This window comes from Schistocerca cancellata, chromosome 8 (genome assembly GCF_023864275.1).
Source record: "Schistocerca cancellata isolate TAMUIC-IGC-003103 chromosome 8, iqSchCanc2.1, whole genome shotgun sequence".
In the NCBI taxonomy this organism is placed as follows: Eukaryota; Metazoa; Arthropoda; class Insecta; order Orthoptera; family Acrididae; genus Schistocerca; species Schistocerca cancellata.
In genome coordinates this window covers 195,770,204-195,798,134 of record NC_064633.1, presented here as the reverse complement: position 1 = coordinate 195,798,134, position 27,931 = coordinate 195,770,204, and the positions used below count along the sequence as shown (strand labels likewise).

Genomic DNA, 27,931 nt, shown 5'->3' with positions numbered 1-27,931 from the left:
GTGAACATTAGATGTATTACTTATATATGCAGATATAAATGTGGGACACAAACTATTACACTGTTATTGTATGGGTCTTTGCGCTTAAAATTCACGTTGTACATTAACAGACGCACAGAACTCTGTAAACAATTTTGGAGACTACATGATGCTAATAACGGTAATCTTGAGATTTGAACTAGTGCGTCTTAGAGAAGCTACCACCCTTTTTTATAAAAAATTTACGTTTGTATACTTAAAACGTGTTTTACTTGCTGTGCATGAAATAAATAGGAAAGTAAGGGTGAGTGGGAAATCATAAGAAATTATACAGAGACTATGTTTAAACATTAAATACTTTATTTTTGGTGATCACATGCTATGCTAATATGTTAATACACAAGAGATGATGTGTGGTGAAGGTCGAAGAACAGGGTCTTCACACCTGCAAAGAAGAGAATTATCTCATTAGTCAAACACTTTCTATAGACATGCAGCTAATTTTTTCTCTTAAAACTGAAAACTAATATTTTTTTCCATTTATTAGCAATGTAAATTAGTTATTTTTTTTTTAGTCAGGCAACCTATCTTACAGTCAATAAACTTGGCTGGTTTCACAAAGTTTCACAAATGGACCACTGCTGACAGTTCGTCATTTAACTGTCGATATCTTTGAGTACGAGCTACATTGATAGGATAAGTTTGACTCAATCGTATACTTCGTGAACTATTGTTGCTCAGGGAGTCCATATGAGCAGGATATGCTACATCGAAAGCTTTTGAGTTCTTAAGATTTCTTTGTGGTTCTCAGGATGTTTGTAATCTGCATTATATACCAATTGTGTTAGTTAACAAATAAATTTAGCGGGCAGCTAAATTCCATTCAGATACTCCAAAAATGAGGTCCGGGTTTGTTACGAAATGACTGAAATAGTTGTCTCCCATATTTTTTATTACGAACTACACTATTACAGTAATAACTGCCGGCCTGACGTAAGCTTTCAGTCATTACCTGGCCACACTGTGTGTATCGATGCTTTCTATATACGCACATCCCGACTAGGCCTCGCGCGCCTAAACTTCGTGCCTTTTCGTAAGGCAAGGCACATAAGTTGCGGTTTTTTGATGGTACTAACATTTTCAATTACAGATAAAGAAATTTTTTTAAAATTCTTTAGCGGTAATAGCCTACAAATTAGGCGATCACGACGTCAAACACTTCAGTGACAGGTACGTCAACAAACAGAATACTTGTCTATTCCTAAGTACGCATATTTACTTGACACGAAGGCAAAAAGATTGGGAAGCTTCTAAGTGGGTACCATCAAAACTTGAAACCTCGAACCTAAACTGAAATTCTACATCAACATGACTACTCTGCAATTTACAATTAAATGCCTGGCAGAGGCTTAATCGAATCACCTTCGAGATATTTCTCTACCGTTCTACTCTAGAACAATGCGCGGGCAAAACGAATACTTCAATCTTTCTGAGCGAACTCTGATTTGTCTTATTTTATTATCATAGTGGGCGCCAACAAAATATTTTTACACTGTAAGGAGAAAGCTGGTAACTGATATTTCACGAGAAGATCCTGTCTCAACGAAAAGCGCCGTTGTTTTCATGATTGCCACCCCAATTCACGTATCATATCTGTGGCGCTCGCTCCCCATTTCGCTATAGTACAAAACGAGCTGCCCTTCATTGAACTTTTTCGATGCCCTCTTATCTGATGCGGATCCCATACCGTACAGCAATATTCGAGAAAAGGATGTACAAGCATAGTCTAGGTAACCTGTTTAGTACACCTACTACAATTTCTCAGTGTTCTGCAAATAAATCATAGTCTCTGGTTTGCTTTACCGACTTTATCTATGTGATCGTTCCAATTGAAGTTATTGGTAATTGTAATTCCTAAGTATTTAGTTGAATTTACAGCCTTTAGATATGTGTGAATTATGTACCCAAAATTTAGCGGATTCATTTCGGTGCTCGCGTGAATGGCTTCACACTTTTCATTATTTAGAGTCAATTGCCACTTTTCGCACCCTACTTACATCTTGTCTAAATCATTTTGCAATTTGTTTTGATAATCTGATGACTTTATAAGACAGTAAACGACAACATCATCTGCAAACAATGTGTCTCATAAATCGTTTATATAGATCAGGAACAGCAGAGGGCCTATAAGACTTCCTTGAGGAACGCCTGATATTATTTCTGCTTTACTTTATGACTTTCCGTCAGTTACTACGGACTGTGACCTTTCCGACAGGAAACCACGAATCCAGCCGCGCAATTGAGAAGATACTCCACAGGCACGCAATTTGATTAGAATTAGCTTGTGAGGAACAGTGTCTAAAGCCTTCTGTAAATCTGAATCAATTTGACACCCTCTGTCGATTCCACTCATTCGTGAGAATAAAGAGCTAGTTCTGTTCATGAGAACGAAAGTTTTGAATCCTTGTTGGATGTTTGTCAATAAATCGGTTTCTTCGAGTTGGCTCATAATGTTCGAACACCGTACATGTCAAATCCTACCGCAAATAGACGTGAGCGATATGGGACTGTAGTTCAGCAGATCTCTCTTGTTCCCTTTTTTGGATATTGGCACGAGGCGTAATTTTTTAGTCTTGAGATACTGATCGTTAAACGAGCTATTGTGTGTGTGTGCTATTTAAACTTGAGTTTGATATCACTCATCTTATAGATGAACTGGAAGTTATGACGCATTTTTATATTTTTGCAACACCATGTACTTACATAAACTTTTACATTAAATGTCAGTTGTTATAACAAATGGAACGTCTTAGTACATTCAGTCGGATAGCGTTACAATTTGGAAAGCAGGTATTGTACGAGTATAAGGAAATTGCTTACTGTGCTTGGTGATTATTACATTGAAAGTGCAAACGCGTAAGTTTCCACCATTTCTCATGACAACATTCTGATAAGAGAAGCCGGATTGCTACTTTCCGATAAGACGAGGTAAGCAAACAAGCGGCATCGCTGAGCCTCTGGGTTTCTGTTTGTTTAGCACGGCACGTGTGCAGCTGGACTAACTGAGCAGGCGGTTCTGGACTGGCCGTGTTAACACATGTGACCTCGGCGCGCATCAGCAGCTGCCGGCGACACCGACTGACGTCCGTCAATTTCGCCCTTTTTATCTGCTGTCGCCGCTGCCTCAATTGCCGCTGCGTACTGCCTCCCTCCTCGCACAGTAACTAGCTCCATTAGACAGACTGGAGGGTGGTGACGTAATTGTTTACGACAAGTATACGCTCTTCTGCCAAGACGCGTGGTAAAGTTGTACCAGTCAAGTCGCGTCCCCTCACTATTATAGTACGTACAGTACAGCAGAAAAGTGTGCAAACCTATTATTAGTGAGAGTGTACCTGCTGTAATGTTCGCAGTTTTGCTGCCTTATTTCCTAGAAAATAAGCTTTACTTGAGCAGCAGTAAGTTGTGTGTTTGCGTCCTTGTCATGAAAATAAGGGAAATTTAACAGATTTCGCAAACGTGAGGAAAACACCTGATTTAGACTTTAAACAAGTCGTCTGTGCGTTCGAAACAGTATTAGATTCCATGTTATCCAAAACAAATCTAATTGGTATCAGACTCTTAGTAAGTTTCCTAAGCAGCGTTATGTATTTTACAGTTTTCTGAGTGTTTTATGTTACAACCTCCGTATGAAACAGGAGAACAAGAGCCACAAATTTTGTAAATCTTAAAAAGTTTCCTGTGCGGCCATTTTGGTAGCAGCTGAATATAAATTACAGTAGTTCAAAAGAAAAATACCTTTTGCATACTGCACATTTTTTGTTTTGTTTATCTTGTGTACCCAGACGCGTTTCAACTTACTGTAGTTACAAGGCATCTTGAGTGGGTGTCAGATCAGCGTCATTATTTTTAAGCCATACGCTTTCTCATGTGGTTAACTGCATCAAAATTTGCATTTTCCTTTTGGCTACTGTTTCCAAAATTAGTGACCAACAAAAAAAAACTGCAACCTTTCAACCACTATGTCACATGCGAGAAAGCTGTTTGCCTTAAAAATAATGGATTAGACAGTGATGTGACAACCACTCACGATGCTTGTAACTATTGTGAAACGCGTCTGGGTGCATGAGATAAACAAAAAAACGTTATGTGTAGCATGCAAAAAGGCGTTTTTCTTTTGAACTACTGTAATTTGTAACTGATTTATGCAGAATACATCAAACAGAACCGCTTCATTTTTATCTTGTCTCTTTATTAATACACTGTAAAATGCTGTAACATGCTGTGGAAGATTCAGGGTCATTGCATAAAAGATTTCGTAGTGCCTCAATTCACTGTACTCTTATATAAAGCGTACCATGTAACGTTTTCGACGATCTTACGAAGCTAAACGTTGAGCATATTTGCCTGTGTATTAAACTGAATTCGAATTCCTTCGGTTAAGAGTGTTTTACGTTTATAAAGAACTTCGCGCCACTCTAACGGAAACGAAAAGCTATATTTGACGTAACAGATAAATTATGGAATTTTGTATAGTTCCTGTAAACTATTTAATATGTTTTAACTTTGTTTATCATCAGCATGTGTTTTATCAACTCAGCGGCAATTACACGAGTTACAGGTTCGAATAAAAACAATGGAATACTTTTCTGTCGTTATATTAATTCGTTTTATTGCGTGCATCACTTTATGAATGTCGTTATGTGGATGGCTGAACGGGTGTTCCTAAGGGGCAATAAACATTTAAAGAAATGTTCACACAGGAAGAAGGTGAATCTTATTACCCTCATATTTTTATGAGAAAAGTTCCGTTTGTATTACAGAGGTCCTATGTTTGTGCACTGTGTTAGGCAGATCTAAAATGACGTTAAAGTGTCTAATGTAGTTCGTTAGACAGAAAGAGAATTGTCTTCTTTATACAGATAGAAGTTCGAGCATTAACAGCGCTATAAAACAGTTTTACGTATTATCATTGTTAAGAGACATTTTTCCAGCACTTATTTAAGAATTTATTACTTGAGGAAGCCTGTATGTAAGCAATTAAGGCAAAAATATCAGGTCTCCCATTCAGTTGTGTTCCGTATTGGCTGCCGTTTCCCAATTGCTTACAGATGTGAATTCGGTTTAATCTTCGAAAATTACCTTACAGGAAGGCAGCTGCAGCCGGCAGCTGAGAAGAATGAATGCTGGGGGTGAGGCCTAGGACCCCCCGTCGGGTAGACCGTTCGCCGGGTGCAAGTCTTTCGATTTTACGCATCTTCGGCGACTTGCGTGTGGATGGTAATGAAATGATGATTAGGACAACACAACACCCAGTCCCAGAGAAAATCGCCGACCCAGCCGGGAATCGAACCCGGGCCCTTAGGATTGATAGTCTGCCGCGCTGGTCACTCAGCTACCGCGGCCAGACAGGGGTGATGTAGCGAGCAAGAGACAAGATAACAGTTCTTTCCGCCACTAACTTCCGTCTTGCTTGGGCAAGATAGTTCGCCGGTTATGGGCTCTGTGTTTATTTCAGTTTTTATTTAAAGCTACACTTCTCAAGAGCAAAGTTCTTGTGAAAAGTAAATGCGGACGTCACATGCACGCTAAATCGAAAGACGGGCGAGAAAACGCTACCATTGTTGATGTTTCAGCTGAATAAAACTAAACTTGAATCGGAAAAAGACACATTTCACTAGTTGTATATCAGTGGTAATAAATTACTGATACAGCTGTTACTGATACCATGTATACAAAATGGATAATTTGGTCGATATTATTTCTTTAGTAAAAAAAGGAAGATTGGAGTTTAACGTCATGTTGACACCAAGGTGCCGGCCGTTGTGACCGAGCGGTTCTAGGCGCTACAGTCCGGAACCGCGCTGCTGCTACGGTCGCAGGCTCGAATCCTGCCTCGGTCATGGATGTGTGTGATGTCGTTAGGTTAGTTAGGTATAAGTAGTTCTCAGTCTAGGGGACTGATGACCTCAGATGTTAAGTGCTATAGTGCTCAGAGCCATTTGAACCATTTTTGACTCCAAGGTCATTGGTGGTCGATATTTCAGAAGTATCAGTGCACTGCAGATGTAAAATTAATACAGTTGCGTTGTTCCAACCTCTATAAGTCACTCACAGTTTGCATCCAAGAAAATGTTTTTAGAACAGTGTGAGCTATCCTTTCAAGAAGACGTCACGCCCCTCGCAGCCACATTCCTACCGCACCCGTTTTTGTCAGCTAGTACACTACCCATTCAAATAAAAACAAACTTCCGTGCATCTTTCAGAATTTTGTGATTTCACTGATCCAAAGTGTTGGTCTGCGACACGCCACAAACGATACTAATGTATCGCACGGAGACGTGCTTCGCATGAGGAAAAACATTTCCCTACTGCGTACTGCCTACTCTGAGACACTACATTTTTAATTTTTTTTTATTTTACATTAAGCTGCACAGCTATTTAGCTAACTGCGATGTTAATATGGTAATTACATATTTATTTGCTACGGTTACAGTGAATTTTCTTTGCATCTCACTCTTTCTTAATGGACACCCTGCAGCCAGGCGCGGACCAGTATGCTTACCTTGGTTGAGCGACTGTGGCTAGCTCACTTGGAGGTTGTGGAGGAGCCCTTGGTGCCACACGCGCAGTTGGTGCACGTGCAAGAAGCTCCGCACTTGCAGCCGGCTCCCTGGCAAGCTGCAACACCAAACACAACACCTGCTGTACTGGCAGCACACGTGGCGAGGTCCGCTACACACGGCGGTAATGTGCTCACTTCGCAAGCGCTTCGCTGGGCAAGAATATTGAACGTCCCAATTTCTTTACTGCTGCTTTCAGAAGCGAAAGGAAATCGCGTAATTTCCGAAGTTTACGTGATTTACGTAGTGGGTATAATGGGTGTTCCTCCAAACAGTCGATATGCTCATTTTCTTCTGCTATTTCGGCACATATTTACAATTTCGTTTTTATAGCGTGAAGCTGGAGTCAGCCCAAACAAATAGTGCCCATCCTACGACACCCGGTCTCGACCCGGAAGCGTTGGTTTGTTTCCCGTTACAAACAAAAGCATTTCTAAAGCGGATTTTTATGTGCCCATTCGATAGAGCTGTTCCAAATTATTCTAGTGCGACATTCGTTTCAGCGATGTGTTAACAGGAAAAGCAAAACACGAAGACAAACCAGTACTCCAGAAGAGGCGTTACCGCCCACGGTCCGCTATCATCATGCATCAGTACTACCGTCGCTGCTGGTTATTCCTCGTGCTTTACTGTACCTCTTAATACATAAAAATAAAACAATACATGGCACTTTAACTAATTTGGGATCGCTCGAATGGGCACGTAAAATTCCGTTTTAAAAATCATTTTCTTTAGAATGCGAAACAAATCCACGATTTTCCGTCCCATGATAGGCGTGATGAACAGTAATTGTTTGCCCTCATTCCAACAACACACTGCAAGAGATACATTGGAGAATTCTGTCGGAAAACCAGGGAAAATGTGCGTGTCGACTTTTACGGGTTTCCAAACGTTTCCTCTACGGAACACTTGGAGAATCCCGGTATTCTGATGGAACACCTTGTTTGTTTTAAAGTTAGCCAAAATTTTCAAAAATGGGAAAAGCGTCTTTAATTCAGTGATGAATTCGACTGTAAATCATAAGCAATAGCTTAAAAATTATAATAAAATTTTAAGAAATAATTAGTATTGTCAAAATGTCGAAGAAGAGACGCCGTGTTATGTTTAGTTTTCCCCCACATTTTGAGAGGTGGTAGTATGTACAAAAGCTATCAAAAAATTCCACAAGCATAGGTACTAAAATGTGTAGTTTTTTTAAAGAGCTACTAGTTCATCTCCGCTACTACGAAACACTTCTTTGCTAGACTAATAGGACTTAACATTGTACCAAACAGGTTGCCTGGTGAAACGTTTCTTCAGTTGCCATCAAATGACTTGTCTGTCCTGATGGAGGGAGTACTATTCCATAAACGTGTTTGTGTATCATGGAGCACCAGCTCACTTTCTCCGAATGTCCGAGCACGCCTAACATTTAATGGGCAACAGTTTGGTCGGGAAGGTCCAGTCGTTAGCCATCTCGGTTTCCCGATCTTAATCTCTTGGATTTTTGGTTGTGGGGACGCTTGAAACCTTCGGTTTATACAAGCCCCATTAATGATGTACAACACTACAGAAGCGCCTCATCAGTGAATGACAGAGCATCCGTGGTCAACCTGAAGTTTTCCAGAGTGCACATGATTTCCTAAGACGTCGGACAGAAGTTTGCCCTGCTATGAATTACCATATCGAGCATTCCTTAAGCTATGGTTTGCAAGTGCTGCTGATATGCAACAGCGAGCAGATGTTATTAAAAGCTCTGCTGTTTGAAAGTATGTTCTCATTTGTTTACTCCTGTGTTTATTGCGTTCTGTATGTCGTTCCTAATAGAAAGAGCTTGAAATAGAACTGTGTTTAACAGTAGCAACGCTGAGAAGTTCCCATTGCTCTTTGGGGTATGCATTTTAGAGCCCATGTTTTCTGGATATATTTCCTCCTTTTCGTACATAATAACTCCTCTCAAAATATGGAATACTTTTTTTTTAACACACTATAACGGGTTGATGTACACTGTACAAATACGGAAAAATAGAAATGGCTTTCACCCCATCATCAGCTACAATATTTGTTAACAAACTTCTGAATTTATAACCATGTAACCAGTCCCACTTACAGCGTAAAAAAAAGAATCCGGAACTGTAATGAAATACCTATAATATGGAGACTTATGATGAAAAAGACAAGTAAAAATGTTGGGTGGTTCCTGTACACATATATAACTAAAATACTGCAAAATGCCCGTCATTTGAAGTAATGTGCAGCTAGAACCGAACTTTGAACATGTAGGTGAGGATATTAGTAAAAGGTTCCAACGTAATATGCCATGGTGGTTGTGTACTACGTAAAACAACCCTCTTATGAGCCTGCAATGGTTCGAAAGCTGGATGGTGGGCAGAAAACTTTTGTTAACACTAAAAAGCAGCGGGTCGCAGCCTCGGTATAAATAATCCGCGAAGTCAACTACAGTCGGGTCTATTTATCTAAATGGATTAGATAAACCTTTATAACATGCACGTATTATCGACAGCGTGCGCGTAGTAAACATCGGATAATACCACAAGACAGGAAGAGATGGTCAACATCAGAGAACTCGAAATATTGATCACTTTAAAAATGCTGTATCTCTGTGGCAGTATGAAATCTGACGGACGTATAGAAGTGGGTAAAAGTTCGCTGAATGCGTTGTTTTTGTAAATTATAGAAGCATGTACTCCGGAATGAACAAGTCCTCTAAAGGTCAAAACAGACTACCATTCATACTTCATCCACATAATACATGGCTTAGAAAACACCACAACAATCAAACATGTTGACAACATACTGTAGGAAGAGGAAATGATGTTTTTACAAGTTATAGTCCAGAAAACTAGGATTGATGGGGTATGAAATGAAAAAACTTAGGAAAGTAGCTGAACCGTACACATCCTTCAAAGAAACAGTAACAAGGTCCCTTTTGAAATGGTTTGGCCATGCCAGATGAATGGAAGTGGCAGGGATAGCAAAACAGTGTCTACAAATAGATGCGACTGGCAGAAAAAAGGCAGGTAGGAAAACCAAGAAAGAAGTGGCTGGACCAAGTGAAGGAGGATGTAAGTACAATATACCGTCCTCAGACAGGAATGGCACACGGACAGACACAAACTGAGCAATCTCGTAAACCATACCTGGCAAATGGCGTGGAAAAGGGATGAAGATGATGACAGAAACAACAGGGCTGAATAGGAGCAGAATGGGCGTGAGTGAATCTGATAAGCGAGTACTTACTGCCTCCGGTTCCGCAGCACGGGTCAGGCATGTTTGGTAGAAGTAGGCGGCTTCAGCGGTTGCGGCGAGTACTCAGCGGCGTCCTGCGACGAGATGCCGGTGGCGTGCCCCTGCGCCCCTTATGTAGGCGGCGCACTTGCTGTGGTGCCGTGCGCAGCAAGCAGCCCGGCCGGCCGGCCCGCGGCCAGTGCGCAAGCGCGCCGCTACCCTACTCAGTGCAACGCTACGTCACACTCCGCGACCGCGCGTGGCCTGCAGCTGTGGCCGATTCGCGGCCACGTAGCCGCGACAAGGCGCGCCAGTTCCCTGTTTACTCACACGGTGCCGATAGCAAGCCTATACAAACTGCCGCTTAACATACGCTGCTGCAGTGTACTACTGTTTACCAACAACATACAGGCAGCGAGCGGAAACTAAACACGGCTCTCCTGGCAGGCTCATTACATTCATGATATTAATCTGCACTTACGTAATTATACCAAATGCGGTGGCAGTTTTCTCCCTCATATTTTGAACTCGTACACGTCCGTGGTCACAGGCAAAAGGAAGAGAAAATAAAATGTCTAGTACTGCCTTCTTTACACCCGGAATTTTAAAGTCAGTGTATTAACACATTTTACTATTCCGTGCCTCAATCTGTACAAACGGAACCCTTCAAGGATCGCTTTGTTGTCTGTCTGTTCGACTGTTAAGATCCCTTTTTTTCAGGAACAGGCGGACGTATCAAGCGCACATCTATGTTACGTTTTAAGCTCTATGGTCCCTTGGCGGTGTAAAAAATTTAAGCTCCTAAGGCCGGTATTACAATATCGTATTTTTTTGTCAAAGTCGATATGTCAAATATTTATCTCAATGGAACTTGAAGGTGTAATAGGGAACTTGTCAAATCTCGCCTGTCATCAAATAAATATGATCAAATCTAGGGCCTCGCCGTAGATTTGATCATAAAAGTCGTTCGTCTTCTGTTCACTGCAATGTGAAATGTAACCGCTTGGAGCGCTGGCGTCGCTACAGCTACTTGACGAATCCGTAGTGTGTTTGTAAACATGGCTACAAAGTTGGTGTGTTCCTTCGAGCCATTGTTTTTAATAAACTTGCTTCGACTAGGGAGGGCGGGGGGAGTGAGTAAGGGGCACAGATCATGCTATTAATTGTGTGTTGATGGGCAAGTGCCCGCATCTCGTGGTCGTGCGGTAGCGTTCTCGCTTCCCACGCCCGGGTTCCCGGGTTCGATTCCCGGCGGGGTCAGGGATTTTCTCTGCCTCGTGATGGCTGGGTGTTGTGTGCTGTCCTTAGGTTAGTTAGGTTTAAGTAGTTCTAAGTTCTAGGGGACTGATGACCATAGATGTTAAGTCCCATAGTGCTCAGAGCCATTTGAACCATTTTGATGGGCAAGTGGAATATGCTGCAGGCGACATAATTATGTCCACAATCACACCTACAGTCATCCACCTCTACATCTGAAACATCCAGGCAGCTTTTCAGCAAGCCGGAGTAGAGGATGTGGTCACATTATAAAATAGATTTCCATTCTACTTTGCCTATTTTCGAACTCTGGATGCCACAAGTTAAAAAGCGCTTCATCTGTTTCGTACTTCTTAGTTATTTTGTAGTTGTTGGAACACGAATTCCATTAATTAAATTATTCAAAAATAAAAATAGCTTTTATTGCCCATATAATACACTAAACATTTATTTACCTTTACATATTCCTCCTTCACAGCTTTATAAACTGCTTCACACGTTTCTGGAATTATTTTCGTTAATGTGCAATGTGATATTCAAGTGCTGTGTTGTAAACTAGAGTAGCTATCTCCTGTATCAAGAAATCCCAGTGTCACAGTTTTTCTGTCTTCTGCAGGTATAACATTTTGTAATATGGGAAGCCACTTTACTGAGCAGATACTGAAATACACTCTCGCCCATTCGTAAGTAATTTATATGTAAGACTTGACATCCTTCACTTGCAGCTCTCGTAATAAATTTTACTAAACGCTTTTATTATCCCGATGTAATACCTGTGGCTTCATCCAAGTATGTTTTCTGTTTTCCACCGATTTTCATCCAGATACACACACAATGCAACTGTGGTACGAGCAACTGCAGCGCACAACAACATGTTGTTGTCCACCATCTTGAAATTTGACGAAAAATATGACGACAGTGTAATACTCCTTTTTAGCGCCACGACAAAGATTTTTGTAAAAGAAATTTGACGAATACTTGATCATATTTCTTTGTCAAACAAATATCATAGTGTTATACCGGCCTAAGTCAATGAGATGAAAAGATTCAGCCATTTATGACACATATTTTGAAACTTGCAAACTCACTCATCAAAACCAACAGGGTATTTTCCTTTGACCTGCAACCAGGAAATTTGGCAAGACGCAAGGTATCGCAGTGTAGATACAGTAAAATACCTGAAACTTATTAGATTGTTATTGTATCACATAAAATACATTATTTTGCCATTTGAAATTACATTCCACTCATTATCCGTCAGAAGCATAGTAGACGGATGTTACTGTATGCAAACATAAAATGGAAGTTCCAGTCATGATTTAATACGTAAGAAACGTGTTTTTCTAAATCTTCTCTCTCTCTCTCTCTCTCTCTCTCTCTCTCTCTCTCTCTGCTCACTGCACATACATTTTTAACTTTCTACGGTAACCTCAGTACGCAAGTCCTACTCTCAGTTGGCCAATTTTTATTCTGAGATCGACCGGTTTTTATGAAAAAGTCATTATGTAGAGTCGCCACTGAGCTGCTATAATCCTGCCATAATCTTCATTATACAGTCGTTATGCTGAACAATTTGACCTATCTACACTACTGACCATTAAAATTGCTACACCACGAAGATGACGTGCTACAGACGCGAAATTTAATCGACAGGAAGAAGATGCTGTGATATGCAAATGATTAGCTTTTCAGAGCATTCACACAAGGTTGGCGCCGGTGGCGACACCTACAGCGTGCAGACATGAGGAAAGTTTCCAACCGATTTCTCGTACACAAACAGCAGTTGACCGGTGTTGTCTGGTGAAACGTTGTTGTGATGCCTCGTGTAAGGAGGAGAAATGCGTACCAACACGTTTCCGACTTTCATACAGCCTATCGCGATTGCGGTTTATCGTATCGTGACATTGCTGCTCGCGTTGGTCGAGATCCAATGACTGTTAGCAGAATATGGAATAGGTGGGTTCAGAGGGTAATGACGGAACACCGTGCTGGATCTCAACGGCCTCGTATCACAAGCAGTCGAGATGACAGGCATCTTATCAGCGTGGCTGTAACGGATCGTGCAGCCACGTCTCGATCCCTGAGTCAACAGATACGTTTGCAAGACAACAACCATCTGCACGAACAGTTCAACGACGTTTGCAGCAGCATGGAGTATCAGTTCGGAGACCGTGACTGCGTTTACCCTTGACGCTGCATCACAGATATGAGCGCCTGCGATGGTGTACTCAACGACCTGGGTGCACGAATGGCAAAACGTCATTTTTTCGGATGAATCCAAGTTCTGTTTACAGCACCATGATAGTCGCATCAGTGTTTGGCGACATCGCGATGAACGCACATTGGAAGCGTGTATTCGTCATCGCAATACTGGCGTATCACCCGGCGTGGTGTTATGGGGTGCCATTGGTTACACGCTCGGTGACTTATTTTTCAACCGAGGTGGCACAGTGGTTAGACACTGGACTCGCATTCGGGAGGACGACGGTTCAATCCCGCGTCCGGCCATCCTGATTTAGGTTTTCCGTGATTTCCCTAAATCGCTCCAGGCAAATGCCGGGATGGTTCCTTTCAAAGGGCACGGCCGACTTTCTTCCCCATCCTTCCCTAATCTGATGAGACCGATGACCTCGCTGTCTGGTCTCCTTCCCCCAACCAACCAAACACTTATTGTTCACACTGACGGCTCTTTGAACAGTGGACGTTACATTTCCGATGTGTTACGACCCGTGGCTCTACCCTTCATTCGATCCCTGCGAAACCCTACATTTCAGCAGGATAACGCACGAACGCATGTTGCAGGTCCTGTACGGGCCTTTCTGGATACAGAAAATGTGCGACTGCTGCCCTGGCCAGCACATTCTCCATATCTCTCACCAATTGAAAACGTCTGGTCAACGGTGGCCGAGCAACTGGCACGTCACAATACGCCAGTCACTACTCTTGATGAACTGTGGTATCGTGTCGAAGCTGAATGGGCAGCTGTACCTGTACACGCCATGCAAGCTCTGTTTGACTCAATGCCCAGGCGTATCAAGGCCGTTATTACGGCCAGAGGTGGTTGTTCTGGGTAGTGATTTCTCAGGATCTATGCACCCAAATTGCGTGAAAATGTAATCACATGTCAGTTCTAGTATAATATATTTGTCCAATGAATACCCGTTTATCATCTGCATTTCTTCTTGGTGTAGCAATTTTAATGGCCAGTAGTGTATATGGATGTTAGGGTCGGTCAGAGAGACATGCACAGCTACCCGAAGTGGCTAAGGCAACCGATCGCGATAAATAAGAAATCTGGGTTCGGTCCCTGCCCAGCTCAGATTTTTAGATTTCACTGTTGGATAGCAGAAGAACGCTGAGGTGACAAAAGGCATGGGATACCTCGTAACACAGTGTCTGACTTCCCTTTGCCCGGCGTCATGAAGCGGATCGACGTGACATGGAATCGACAAATCGTTGGAAGTCCCCTACACAAATACTACTAACCCACGCTGCCTCAGAACCTGTCCATAGTTGCGAAAGTGTTGCCGTTTTTTTTTACTACTTATATACATCCGTCTTTTTCTACACCTTCCACCTATTTTCCGGACAATTTCGAACATCTTCTACCAGTGACAAATTCCATTAACCTGTCTTGATTTTTCTTAAGTTTTTCTTCAATTATGAAGCGCACCGCCAGAGCTGCTGCTCTAGTGAATCTACATTTCCTAAGGGCAAACTGATCGTCACATAAGTGATTTTCAGTTTTGTTTTCCATTCTTCCATATATTATTCTTGTCAGTAAATTCAGTGCAGGTGCTATGAAACTGAGTGTACGATGGTTATCACTTACCTAGCTCTTACTGTCTTCGTGACTGAGTCGATGATATTTTCCCGAAAGTTGAATGGCAAGTATCCAACCCTATAGGTTCTACACACAAGTAGTTTGGTTGCCACTTGCCCCAGTGATTTCAGAAATTTCGAAGGAACATTCTCTATGTCGTCGACTTGTTTGATCACAAGTCTCCCGTAGCTCCTCGTAAGGAGCACGGGACTAAAATGTTTCTAAAATTTTCTCAAAACTAATAAATCTTCGACTTTAAAAGAAGAAACTGACATGTCAGTAAGTCCGTCCATACGAAAAACGTTATCGGAATACGCCGAAAAAAAAAACGTAAAAATCCTGGAGAAAATCGTCGGTCATTTCTTGCAATGTTGCAAAACGAGATTTTTACCGCTTTTTTAGACTGCTTTAATTTTTTAAAACTTATCAACACACATTCTATCTACGACATAGAAAGTTGCTATCATACCACACCGTCAAATATTAAATGTACGAGATAGTACCTTACTGTATCCGTTAAAAGAGTAGCCTGTCCAGTAAAATTTACGTGGTGCGTCGCAGGATAAAATAGTGTTATGGTTAAAATAGTGTTCTGTAGAATCCACGTTGTTCATATAGCCCGCAAAGCACACCGAAAGTTTTAATCAAACATTTCCAACAACCGTATTCTGAACAAACAAAAATTGTTATTATTTCAGTTTGGAAATGTATCTTCATTGCTGTGTAACAAATGCACTAACGCCCCCTGTTGGGAATTGCCTTGAGAACTACGTGAACAACGTGGATGCTACCAGGCCACTATTTTTCCCTGTCAAGTAGCGTGTAAATTTTACTGTTACGTTTTACAGGTTACTCCTGTAACCGATAAAATAAGGTACGTTCTGACGTATTTGATGCGTGCTAGTACGGTGTAATAGCAATGTTGCATATCGTAGATTACAGGGTGATTCAAAAAGAATACCACAACTTTAAAAATGTGTATTTAATGAAAGAAACATAATATAACCTTCTGTTATACATCAATACAAAGAGTATTTAAAAAGGTTTTTTTTCACTCAAAAACAAGTTCAGATATGTTCTATATGGCCCCCTCCAGACACTCGAGCAATATCAACCCGATACTCCAACTTGTTCCACACTCTCTGTAGCATATCAAGCGTAACAGTTTGGATAGCTGCTCTTATTTCTCGTTTCAAATCATCAATGATGGCTGGGAGAGGTGGCCGAAACACCATATCCTTAACATACCCCCATAAGAAAAAATCGCAGGGGGTAAGATCAGGGCTTCTTGGAGGCCAGTGATGAAGTGCTCTGTCACGGGCTGCCTGGCGGCCGATCCATCGCCTCGGGTAGTTGACGTTCAGGTTTCATAACTAACCTTTTTCGTAGGACTCTCCATACAGTTGATTGTGGAATTTGCAGCTCTCTGCTAGCTCTGCGAGTCGATTTTCCTTGGCTGCGAACAAATGCTTGCTGGATGCGTGCTACATTTTCATCACTCGTTCTCGGCCGTCCAGAACTTTTCCCTTTGCACAAACACCCATTCTCTGTAAACTGTTTATACCAACGTTTAATACACCACCTATCAGGAGGTTTAACACCATACTTCGTTCGAAATGCACGCTGAACAACTGTCGTCGATTCACTTCTGCCGTACTCAATAACACAAAAAGCTTTCTGTTGAGCGGTCGCCATCTTAGCATCAACTGACGCTGACGCCTAGGCAACAGCGCCTCAAGCGAACAAATGTACAACTAAATGAAACTTTATAGCTCCCTTAATTCGCCGACAGATAGTGCTTAGCTCTGCCTTTTGTCGTTGCAGATTTTTAAATTCCTAAAGTTGTGGTATTCTTTTTGAATCACCCTGTATACGTTTTCTGAACCAAAATTTCCTGACACCTGTTAAAAAGTAAACTAAACTCTGCCCGAACGGTCCATGAAGGCCCAACGGAACTGACCGGCCGCCGTGTCATCCTCGGGCCAAAGGCGTCACTGGATGCGGATATGGAGGGTCATGTGGTCAGCACACCGCTCTCCCGGCCGTATGTCAATTTACGATGCCGGAGCCGCTACTTCTCAATCAAGTAGCTCATCAGTTTCCTTCACAAGGGCTGAAAATGGATCAAATGTTTCTGAGCACTATGGGACTTAACAGCTGTGGTCATCAGTCCCCTAGAACTTAGCACTACTTAAACCTAACTAACCTAAGGACAGCACACAACACCCAGCCATCACGAGGCACAGAAAATCCCTGACCCCGCCGAGAATCGAAACCGGGAACCCGGGCGTGGGAAGCGAGAACGCTACCGCACGACCACGAGATGCGGGCACACAAGGGCTGAGTGCACCCTGATTGCCAAGAGCGCTCGGCAGACAGGATGGTCACCCATCCGAGTGTTAGCCCAGTCCGATAGCGCTTAATTTCGGTGATCTGACGGGAACTGGTGTCACCACTGCGGCAAGGCCGTTGGCTCCCAGACACCTTTTAATGAACATTAATATTATTTTAAACATAGCTGCGTAACAGCAACGGTTCCACGTAATCAGATGAAAAACAGCCGACCAGTTGCAAAGGATAAAGTAAACTTTACCTAGGTTTCAATAGGTTTAAACCTATCTTCTTCAGAAGACGGCAGTATTACATTAACATGGCATGATACGTCGTTGCAATTTTTACAAACATCTCCATAGCTCCATTAGTTCAAATACAATATAGCTATATTGTATTTGAACTAATGGAGCTATGGAGATGTTTGTAAAAATTGCAACGACGTATCATGCCATGTTAATGTAATACTGCCGTCTTCTGAAGAAGATAGGTTTAAACCTATTGAAACCTAGGTAAAGTTTACTTTATCCTTTGCAACTGGTCGGCTGTTTTTCATCTGAGAACATTAATATGGTGTGCGTCCACCCTTTGCCTTTATGACAGCTTGAACTATGCTGGGGACACTTGCAGTGAGCCACCTGAATGTCTGTGAGGGATGGAAGCGCATTCTTCCTTAAGAGCCGAAGCCAGAGAAGGTAGTGATGTTGGATGCTGAGGTCTGGAGCGAAGACTACGTTCTAACTCATCCCAGAAGCATTCTATTGAATTGAGGTCGGGGCTCTGGGCCAACACCGACTCAAAGGAAGGCCTCGGCGCTTCTTCGTGACGTCACGTCAGCTAGGCACGGCGAACGCCAGGTCTGTTGCAGGCAGAAACGCCTGGGCGTGCTTATCACTATAAATCTCTTATTTTCGGACAAAATGTTTGGTATTGTTTTGGATTCTGCAGTTTTATTTAGATGAAAGATTTTCTTACTATCGTAAAGCTACAATGAAGATCATAGTCCCGTATTACTGAATCCTGTCGAAACAAACGTAGATCAATATGAGAAGATGCTTTGCCCCATTGCAAGCTTCGGAAATTTTACATTCAAGTAACTATATTTACTTGATCCATTTTGTTATCGAAACTTACCCCAACCCCCTTACAATTAACTCGTTTCTTTTATTTATTTTCGTTTGACATCGTCACTGGAAATGTGAATTAATTTACATGTGTAAATGTCCAACTGTTGCCAGTCATTAGATTACAGTCGTGTTCAACGAAAGGAATTCTAAACAGGACACAAAATAGCTTCATACATCGAAAATACTGCTGAGCTTAAACTTTTTTAAACATGCACATTAGAAAAGATAAATATTCCCTTTTTGCAACTGAAAGGAGAAACTTTATAAGATAAAAAATTTTATTTGATAAAACAAGTACCTCTCTTTTGCCTCTTCTTCTGACCCCCACCCTCTCCCCCAGCGTGTACAATCGCAAGATATTTCATTAACATTCAGTGCTCCTCACCCCATAGTCAACCAAGATACCTAAAGAAGAGCACCAATATGTTCACAGCTTCTTGTAAAAGCAACGCAGTACAAACCTAACTTCCTCAGATTTACAAATAAGGTAAAGAAGCACGAATTTTGTTGCTGCTGGACCATGAAGATGTTTTTGTATGTCAATCTTTAAAACAGGTGGAAATTTAAGTTCAGGAGTGCACTGTTTGTTAAGAAGTGTAATGAATTGCACAATTAATTGATTGCAGAAGTCTCTCAGAACAATGTGTGTTGGTCAACTACCGCCAATAGTTTCACATTTTCCTGTGTCAGAGAGGGAGACACCACCATTATGAGTATGCCTGCAACAGACCTGGCGTTCGCCGTGCCTAGCTGACGTGACGTCACGAACAAGCGCCGAGGCCTTCCTTTGAGTCGGTGTTGTCTGGGCAGGACAGTCCATTCCAGGATTGTTATTGTCCACAAACCATTGCCTTTCATATGCTGCTTTGTGACTGGGTGCGTTGTCATGGTAAAACAAACAATCATCTTATCCCAACTGTTCTCTACTTTGTGTAGGGCAAAATACTGTAAAATGTGTTAATATCCTTTCGTGTTGTGCCGTCCCAGCGACAATTGTGTCGTAAAGACATTTATTTTTTAAAAAAATGCTTGGAACGAGAAGTGTATTTGGCGAAAAAATAAATGCACACGAACCTTACTCGTCTCACCGTGTAAAATTTTCCTGTTTTATAGTAAGTATTAAATTTGACCTTAGAATCAAGGAGTAAACTCTTCAAATGTAATAACTTCTATGCTATTAATAAGGGAGAAGAATGCTCCTAGATTGTTCTTTTCTTCCTCTCTCTCTTCGCTTGTTTCTAGTATCAAGAAGCAGACATCTTGAACCACGAAAATAATGTAAGCATTTATACTGTTAACCTTGTTAATATAGTACGTTAAAATTTACATATGAGTTATTTCGATGTACAGTGAGCCCATGTTCTTTGCATTGAATTAATTTTTCTTAAGACGTTTACAGCTCCACAATTTTAGTGGTCGCTGCTTCAACGGACGCCATTACGCGTCGACCTCAAATGCGTAATCATGGTGGAAGAGCAGAGATCGCCCGCTTTAATATTTAACAAACATTTTGTTTCACAGCAACGAGCCGCAGCTGAAAGCAACATTAGTTTTAAGATTTTACTTTTCAGCTTACGCTAAGAGCCAGGATTCGACTACCACAGCCTGAACGTGATGGTAAGAAGATTATTCTTCGAGTATTGTGTGGGTCCACAACAACTTCAATATTTGTGTCCACGCTCTTAAAGCACAAATACGCCGAGGCTAATTATAATACTGTTGTATTTTTATTCTCAATTAATATTCTTGGAAGTAAGACAGTCCATTATGTTTGATGATTTTACTGCTCAGCTGTGAGTTACGTAAAAGTAAAACCAATTTTGAAATAATTTTCTAAAATAGTTAAAGAACTGAAAAGTCAAAGATCAAAGTGTATATTTAAATCTCTTTGAATGACAGATTTCAAGTAAAAATCATTTAACAGTTTTTGCAAATTAGACCACACAATTACATTCACGCGTGTTTTGAGACACCGAAAAATTAGAAAAAAATAAATAAATAAACAAATGTACTCCCCTCGAAGAGCCACTTCGGCATTTAGCATTTTTTAAGAGCAATAAGGAGACCACACCCCAACCACGAAAAAAAAAATGGTTCAAATAGCTCTGAGCACTATGGGACAACTTCTGAGGTCATCAGTCCCCTAGAACTTAGAACTACCTAAACCTAACTAACCTAAGGACATCATACACATCCATGCCCTAGGCAGGATTCCAACCTGCGACCGTAGCAGTCCCGCGGTTCCAGCCTGTAGCGTCTACAACCGCTCGGCGACAGCGGCCGGCCCCAACCACGAAAAACATGCGAATACGGTAACACCATCTCCTCCCTTACATCACTCTTGATTCTGCACATGATGGTAGCTAACGTTCGCCAGGCATTCGCCAAACTCAAATTCTGTAATTGGAGTGCCACAGGGTATGGCGTGATTAATCACTGCAAATACACTATTGGCCATTAAAATTGCTACACCACGAAGATGACATGCTACAACGCTAAATTTAACCGACAGGAAGAGGATGCTGTGATATGCAAATGATTAGCTTTTCAGAGCATTCACACAAGGTTGGCGCCGGTGGAGACACCTACAACGTGCTGACATGAGGAAAGTATCCAACCGATTTCTCATACACAAACAGCAGTTGACCGGCGTTGCCTGGTGAAACGTTGTTTTGATGCCTCGTGTAAGGAGGAGAAATGCGTACCATCACGTTTCCGGCTTTGATAAAGGTCTGATTGTAGCCTATCGCGATTGCGGTTTATCGTTACGCGTCATAGCTGATCGCGTTGGTCGAGATGCAATGACTGTTAGCAGAATATGGAATCGGTAGCTTGAGGAGGGTGATAGGAACGCCATGCTGGATCCCAGCGGCCTCGTATCACTAGCAGTCGAGATGACAGGCATCTTATCCGCATGGCCGTAACGGATCGTGCAGCCACGTCTCGATCCCTGAGTCAACAGATGGGGACGTTTGCAAGGCAACAACCATCTGCACGAACAGTTCGACGACGTTTGCAGCACCATGGACTATCAGCTCGGAGACCACGGCTGCGGTTACCCTTGACGCTGCATCACAGACAGGAGCACCTGCGATGGTGTACTCAACGACGAACCTGGGTGCACGAATGGCAAAAACGCCATTTTTTCGGATGAATCCAGGTTCTCTTTACAGCATCATGATGGTCGCATCCGTGTTTGGCGACATCACGATGAACGCACATTGGAAGCGTGTATTCGTCATCGTCATACTGGCGTATCACCCGGCGTGATGGTGGTTGTGGGGATTAAAGGGACCAGACTGCTACGGTCATCGGTCCTGGCGTGATGGTATGGGTTGCCATTGGTTACACGTCTCGGGTACCTCTTGTTCGCATTGACGGCACTTTGAACAGTGGACGTTACATTTCAGATGTGTCACGGCCCGTGGCTCTACCCTTCATTCAATCCCTGCGAAACCCTACACTTCAGCAGGATAATGCATGACTGCATGGTGCAGGTCCTGCACGGGCCTTTCTGGATACAGAAAATGTTAGACTGCTGCCCTGGCCAACACATTCTCCAGATCTCTCACCAATTGAAAACTTCTGATCAATGGTGGCCGAGCAACTGGCTCTTCACAATACGCCAGTCACCACTCTTGATGAACTGTGGTATCGTGTTGAAGCTGCATGGGCAGCTGTACCTGTACACGCCATCCAAGCCCTGTTTGACTCAATGCCCAGGCGTATCAAGGCCGTTATTACGGCCAGAGGTGGTTGTTCTGGGTACTGATATCTCAGGATCTATGCACCGTAATTGCGTGAAAATGTAATCACATGTCAGTCCAATGAATACCCGTTCTTCTTGGTGTAGCAATTTTACTGGCCAGTAGTGTAACTTGTTTCCAGTCATCCGCTCTGCAACGGCGTCACTCTCTACACCACCTCAGGTGTCTCTTACCATTGACTACGGACACATGTGGCTTATGAGGAGCTGCTCAACCACTGTACCCCACTGTTGTTAACTTTCATAGCACAATCTTTGTGCCAGCTGGTCTGCTGGTCGCACTTTGGAATGCTCGACAGTCTTTGTCCGTCAGTACAAGAGGTCTGTCTGGTCTTGGTTTAGCTTCGGTTGTTCCCTTGCGTTTCCACTTCACAATCACATCACCCACAGTCGAATAGGGCGCCTTTAGAAGGGTGGAAATGTACCTGAACAATTTGTTACTCAGGTGAGGTCGAATGACTGTTCCATGTTCAAAGTCACTCAGCTCTCATGACCGACCTTTTCTCCTCTTACTGCTTCTCTACTGACAACACAATACCTCTTGCGTCCTCTTATACTGCGGGCCCACCTCTCGTGGCACCTACTGATCAACTGCGCATTATACAGAAGTGTCTAGATACTTTTGATCAGGTATTATAGACTGACATTATGTCCACCTGGTTAATAGCCGGTAAGTCCACCTTTGTCACGGATACCGGGGGCGACACGTCGTTGTATGGAAGCAAGGAGGCCTTGGTAAGTGCCTGGCAAGAGTTGGCACCACACTTGCACGCACCAGTCATTTAATGTCCGTAAATTCCGGGGAGAGGATCCATGAGCTCTGACGCCACGTTCAATCATATCCCAGATGCGTTCGATCGGGTTCAGATCTAGAGAGTTGGGGGGCCAGCACATCAGTCGCCACTACGTTCCTCGAACCTCTCCATCACACTCTTGGCCTTGTGACATGGCGCCTGATCTCGTGGAAACACCGTCCTGAAAGGGTGTACGTAGTCTGCAATACGTGTACGATACTCCACGGCCGTGATGGTGCCTTGGACAAGCTCCACTGGACCAATGGCTGCCCACTTGAATATTCTCTAGAGCATAATGCAGCCGCCGCCAGCGTGTCTCTGTCCCACAGTACAAATGTCAGGGAGCTGTTCCCCTGGAAGACGACGGATTCGCGCCCTTCCATCGGCGTGATAAAAGAGGTATCAGGATTCATCAGACCGTGCAACGCCCAACCACTGAGCCAACGTCCACTTCCGATGGCCAACTGCCCATTTCAGTCGCTGTTGCCGATGTCGTGGTCTTAACATTGGGCCGGTCGGGATGGCCGAGCGGTTCTAGGCGCTACAGTCTGGAACCGCGCGACCGCTACGGTCGCAGGTTCGAATCCTGCCTCGGGCATGGGTGTGTGTGATGTCCTTACGTTAATTAGGTTTAAGTAGTTCTAAGTTCTAGGGGACTGATGACCTCAGAAGTTGAGTCCCATAGTGCTCAGAGCCATTTGAACCATTTGAAAATTGCTTCACCACGAAGATGACGTGCTACAGACGCGAAATTTAACCGACAAGAAGAAGATGCTGTGATATGCAAATGATTAGCTTTTCAGAGCATCCACCTGGCGACACCTACAACGTGCTGACATGAGGAAAGCTTCCAACCGATTTCCCATACACAAACAGCAGTTGACCGACCTTGCCTGGTGAAACGTTGTTGTGATGCCTCGTGTAAGGAGCAGAAATGCGTACCAACACGTTTCCCGTTTTCATAAAGTCTATCGCGATTGCGGTTTATCGTATCGTGACATTGCTGCTCTCGTTGGTCGAGATCCAATGACTGTCAGCAGAATATGGAATCGGTGGGTTCAGGACGGTAATAACGGAACGCCGCGCTGGATCCCAACGGCCTCGTATCACAAGCAGTCGAGATGACAGGCATCTTATGCGCATGGCCGTAACGGATCGTGCAGCCACGTCTCGATCCCTGAGTCAACAGATGGGGACGTTTGTAAGACAACAACCATCTGCACGAACAGTTCGACGACGTTTGCAGCAGCGTGGAGTATCAGTTCGGAGACCGTGGCTGCGGTTACCCTTGACGCAGCATCACACATCGTTAGCAGTGTTCGGTGCTCTGTGTGTTCAGGCACACCTGTACTCCGCCTCGCATTAAAGTCTGATGTACGAGTCGTCACAGTTCGCCACTTGTCCTGTTTTACCAGTCTGCCCAGCCTACGACATCAGGCATCTGTAATGAAGGGCGGCCGCCCAACCCCACGACGACTGGACGTGATTTCACCTTTGTTTCGCCACGTATAAAAGACAGTCACCATGGCACTGCTCGAACACCAGACAAGTCGTGCAGTTTCCGAAATTCTCGTTCAGTGCCTCTGGGCTGTTTGACGTCGGTCAAACTCAGACATATCGCGCGCCTTCCCCATTCTACACACGGAGAGCAAGCTCACTGACACTTCATCCACCGTGCGTGTGTCCGACCAGCAGGCATTCCTCGCCAGGTGACGCTGCTATCACCTGGACGGCCTTATATCGATAATATGTCGTTGGTCATAATTTTATCGCTCATCAATATACGTATATAAGTTATTTTACTTTTATTTACAGATCATGACGGTTCACGTGAAGCAAAACTAATCATTCTAAAAATTAAAACAATCTAGACGGAATAAAAAATTTGTTAGAAACAAATTTCAAAAGTTCTTTCCGGGATTTTCCTAGTTTTTCGCTCGATGGAGAAAGAAATCTCTCGGCTGATAACCTCGCCACAGAGCGCCCGTAAGCACCAACGCAACCACCAAGCGGAAATTATCGTAAAGCATAACGCCACTACCTGACTGACCATACTGAAAAACCTGACATTCAAAACCGATTAAAAATAATAATAAAATCATGGCGTTCCTGTTACAGACAGTATAATATGTTGTTGTTGTTGTTGTTGTTGTGGTCTTCAGTCCTGAGACTGGTTTGATGCAGCTCTCCATGCCACTCTATCCTGTGCAAGCTTCTCCATCTCCCAGTACCTACTGCAACTTACAGCCTTCTGAATCTGCTTAGTGTACTCATCTCTTGGTCTCCCTCTACGATTTTTACCCTCCACGCTGCCCTCCAATACTAAATTGGTGATTCTTTGATGCCTCAGAACATGTCGTACTAACCGGTCCCTTCTTCTGGTCAAGTTGTACCACAAACTTCTCTTCTCCCCAATCCTATTCAATACTTCCTCATGAGTTATGTGATCTACCCATCTAATCTTCAGCATTCTTCTGTAGTACCACATTTCGAAAGCTTCTATTCTCTTCTTGTCCAAACTATTTATCGTCCATGTTTCACTTCCATACATGGCTACACTCCATACTAATACTTTCAGAAATGACTTCCTGACACTTAAATCTGTACTCGATGTTAACAATTTTCTCTTCTTCAGAAACTCCTTCTTCGCCATTGCCAGTCTACATTTTATATCCTCTCTACTTCGACCATCATCAGTTATTTTGCTCCCCAAATAGCAAAACTCCTTTACTACTTTAAGTGTCTCATTTCCTAATCTAATTCCCTCAGCATCACCCGACTTAATTTGACTACATTCCATTATCCTCGTTTTGCTTTTGTTGATGTTCACCTTATATCCTCCTTTCAAGACACTGTCCATTCCATTCAACTGCTCTTCCAAGTCCTTTGCTGTCTCTGACAGAATTACAATGTCATCAGCGAACCTCAAAGTTTTTATTTCTTCTCCATGAATTTTAATACCTACTCCGAATTTTTCTTTTGTTTCCTTGACTGCTTGCTCAATATACAGATTGAATAACATCGGGGAGAGGCTACAACCCTGTCTTACTCCCTTCCCAACCACTGCTTCCCTTTCATGTCCCTCGACTCTTATAACTGCCATCTGGTTTCTGTACAAATTGTAAATAGCCTTTCGCTCCCTGTATTTTACCCCTACCACCTTTAGAATTTGAAAGAGAGTATTCCAATCAACATTGTCAAAAGCTTTCTCTAAGTCTACAAATGCTAGAAACGTAGGTTTGCCTTTCCTTAATCTTTCTTCTAAGATAAGTCGTAAGGTCAGTATTGCCTCACGTGTTCCAGTATTTCTACGGAATCCAAACTGATCTTCCCCGAGGTCGGCTTCTACTAGTTTTTCCATTCGTCTGTAAAGAATTCGTGTTAGTATTTTGCAGCTGTGGCTTATTAAACTGATTGTTCGGTAATTAATTACAGTATAATATGTAGAGGTATATTGAGGCTTCACCTAATCTCTGAGTAGCGCTATATGGGCTCGTGTGACAATAAGATTTAATACAATGGTATCTCCAAAACATCTTCTTTGTGGTGTTAAACACGCTGGGTCGAAGTCTAGAAACATTTTACTTCAAGAGCGCAGCGCGGTGGACTTCACAGAAATGGATATTGGCAGAAGGACCCTCCAGTCTCCACCAGCAGTGGCACTCACGAGGAAGATAGGAGCTGACCAATACAAATCGACACTGGGTAGGTCAAGTGTTAATATTTGTTGTGTAACTGGCAACTGCCGATGGTGGCCGGCGTATCTGAGGATCTCATAACAAACAGCGGACTACAACCCAGAAAGGAAGCTTCCGCCCTGCGGTAAAGTCTGCTGCTCCGTAACAGACCTGACCGGTCATTATTTCTGTGCACGAAAATGATGATGATGTTTGGTTTGTGGGGCGCTCAACTGCGTGGTTATCAGAGCCCGTACAATTTCCCAACCTTTGCTCAGTCCAATTTCGCCACTTTCCTGGATGATGATGAAATGATGAGGACAACACAAACACCCAGTCATCTCGAGGCAGGTGAAAATCCCTGACCCCGCCGGGAATCGAACCCGGGACCCCGTGCTCGGGAAGCTAGAACGCTACCGCGAGACCACGAGCGGCGGACAGCACGAAAATGCCGCGAAAACTTTCACTGCTACATGAGCGTCGGAGGGGGGGGGGGGGGTTAATATAGTCCGTATACACTCTTGCACGTATTTAATCGATTTGATAAACTGTTCTTTCATTGTCCCATATCCGCCTTTCTGTACTACAGCTTATGCGGTGACGCTTGAGTTAGAAGTAGGTGGTTCGATTCTTGATGGTAACAGAAATTTTCATAGTATTTGGCCGGGCAAGGGAGGAAAGGTAGTGATATCAGATTCCTAATCACCGAACGTCGCGCTGACGTCAAGGATTAGATCCCAGATCATTGCTAACTGTCTCAAGCACCCCGTTTAATACAACACAATTTTCAAAAATAGAACCACAATTCGGAAACCAGTTTTCTGATAGGTCTACAATTTTGCTTCCACCGTTTTTCTATAGACGGCAGTAGCGGCAAGTGGGGTCCAGGCGGTTGGGCATACGTGTAATACAATAAGCTTAGGCATCTATAAACATAATGCAATAAAAATATTAGTCGATTTGTGATTGCATCATAAGATTATTCTCGATTAAGTACGTCAACTTACTTACCCATTTCTCGCCATGGAAGTTTTGATTTTCTGGTTTAACATGAAGAAATCTGTGGCTGTGGCTCTTAAAATGCTGGGTTAGTCCAATGGTGAGGGAACTATTAGTGGAAGAACGTGCAGAGAATGTTTTCAACGCCTTAAGAACAGTGAATTTGATGTCGAAGACCGGCATGGCGGTGGAAGACAGAACGTTTTCGTAGCTACTGAAACAGTCGAAGACACTCACAGGACAGCATTATCGAAAGCAACTGATGCATTCAAGCCCATCACTGAAACACAAACGGCCACAATACAGCGATAGACACGTAAAGGTAAT

The 27,931-nt window shown here is 43.0% G+C and overlaps 1 long non-coding RNA gene across 1 annotated transcript; it reads right to left on the bottom strand.

Moving 5' to 3' along the window:
- Positions 1–317: 317 nt before the first annotated feature.
- Positions 318–9,999, bottom strand: LOC126095161 (uncharacterized). Its single transcript, XR_007521914.1, has 3 exons — positions 9,843–9,999; positions 6,545–6,660; positions 318–424 (listed from the first exon to the last, which is right to left on the bottom strand). It is a non-coding gene; the product is annotated as an uncharacterized LOC126095161 (long non-coding RNA).
- Between the last annotated feature and the right edge of the window lie 17,932 nt (positions 10,000–27,931).